Source organism: Rutidosis leptorrhynchoides, chromosome 1 (genome assembly GCF_046630445.1).
Source record: "Rutidosis leptorrhynchoides isolate AG116_Rl617_1_P2 chromosome 1, CSIRO_AGI_Rlap_v1, whole genome shotgun sequence".
NCBI classification, from domain to species: domain Eukaryota; kingdom Viridiplantae; phylum Streptophyta; class Magnoliopsida; order Asterales; family Asteraceae; genus Rutidosis; species Rutidosis leptorrhynchoides.
Genome location: NC_092333.1, coordinates 81,167,160 through 81,169,234, shown reverse-complemented (window position 1 = coordinate 81,169,234; position 2,075 = coordinate 81,167,160).

The window sequence follows — 2,075 nt, the reverse complement described above, 5'->3', positions numbered from 1 at the left end:
ATCCTTTATATCTAATCCATACACCAACGACCAAAAACACCTACAAACACTTTCATTCTTCAATTTTCTTCATCTAATTGATCTCTCTCAAGTTCTATCTTCAAGTTCTAAGTGTTCTTCATAAATTCCAAAAGTTCTAGTTTCATAAAATCAAGAATACTTTCAAGTTTGCTAGCTCACTTCCAATCTTGTAAGGTGATCATCCAACCTCAAGAAATCTTTGTTTCTTACAGTAGGTTATCATTCTAATACAAGGTAATAATCATATTCAAACTTTGGTTCAATTTCTATAACTATAACAATCTTATTTCAAGTGATGATCTTACTTGAACTTGTTTTCGTGTCATGATTCTGCTTCAAGAACTTCGAGCCATCCAAGGATCCATTGAAGCTAGATCCATTTTTCTATTTTCCAGTAGGTTTATCCAAGGAAATTAAGGTAGTAATGATGTTCATAACATCATTCGATTCATACATATAAAGCTATCTTATTCGAAGGTTTAAACTTGTAATCACTAGAACATAGTTTAGTTAATTCTAAACTTGTTCGCAAACAAAAGTTAATCCTTCTAACTTGACTTTTAAAATCAACTAAACACATGTTCTATATCTATAGGATATGCTAACTTAATGATTTAAAACCTGGAAACACGAAAAACACCGTAAAACCGGATTTACGCCGTCGTAGTAACACCGCGGGCTGTTTTGGGTTAGTTAATTAAAAACTATGACAAACTTTGATTTAAAAGTTTTTATTCTGAGAAAATGATTTTTATTATGAACATGAAACTATATCCAAAAATTATGGTTAAACTCAAAGTGGAAGTATATTTTCTAAAATGGTCATCTAGACGTCGTTCTTTCGACTGAAATGACTACCTTTACAAAAACGACTTGTAACTTATTTTTCCGACTATAAACCTATACTTTTTCTGTTTATATTCATAAAATAGAGTTCAATATGAAACCATAGCAATTTGATTCACTCAAAACGGATTTAAAATGAAGAAGTTATGGGTAAAACAAGATTGGATAATTTTTCTCATTTTAGCTACGTGAAAATTGGTAACAAATCTATTCCAACCATAACTTAATCAACTTGTATTGTATATTATGTAATCTTGAGATACCATAGACACGTATACAATGTTTCGACCTATCATGTCGACACATCTATATATATTTCGGAACAACCATAGACACTCTATATGTGAATGTTGGAGTTAGCTATACAGGGTTGAGGTTGATTCCAAAATATATATAGTTTGAGTTGTGATCAATACTGAGATACGTATACACTGGGTCGTGGATTGATTCAAGATAATATTTATCGATTTATTTCTGTACATCTAACTGTGGACAACTAGTTGTAGGTTACTAACGAGGACAGCTGACTTAATAAACTTAAAACATCAAAATATATTAAAAGTGTTGTAAATATGTTTTGAACATACTTTGATATATATGTATATATTGTTATAGGTTCGTGAATCAACAGTGGCCAAGTCTTACTTCCCGACGAAGTAAAAATCTGTGAAAGTGAGTTATAGTCCCACTTTTAAAATCTAATATTTTTGGGATGAGAATACATGCAGGTTTTATAAATGATTTACAAAATAGACACAAGTACGTGAAACTACATTCTATGGTTGAATTATCGAAATCGAATATGCCCCTTTTTATTAAGTCTGGTAATCTAAGAATTAGGGAACAGACACCCTAATTGACGCGAATCCTAAAGATAGATCTATTGGGCCTAACAAACCCCATCCAAAGTACCGGATGCTTTAGTACTTCGAAATTTATATCATATCCGAAGGGTGTCCCGGAATGATGGGGATATTCTTATATATGCATCTTGTTATTGTCGGTTACCAGGTGTTCACCATATGAATGATTTTTATCTCTATGTATGGGATGTGTATTGAAATATGAAATCTTGTGGTCTATTGTTACGATTTGATATATATAGGTTAAACCTATAACTCACCAACATTTTTGTTGACGTTTAAAGCATGTTTATTCTCAGGTGAATATTAAGAGCTTCCGCTGTTGCATACTAAAATAAGGACAAG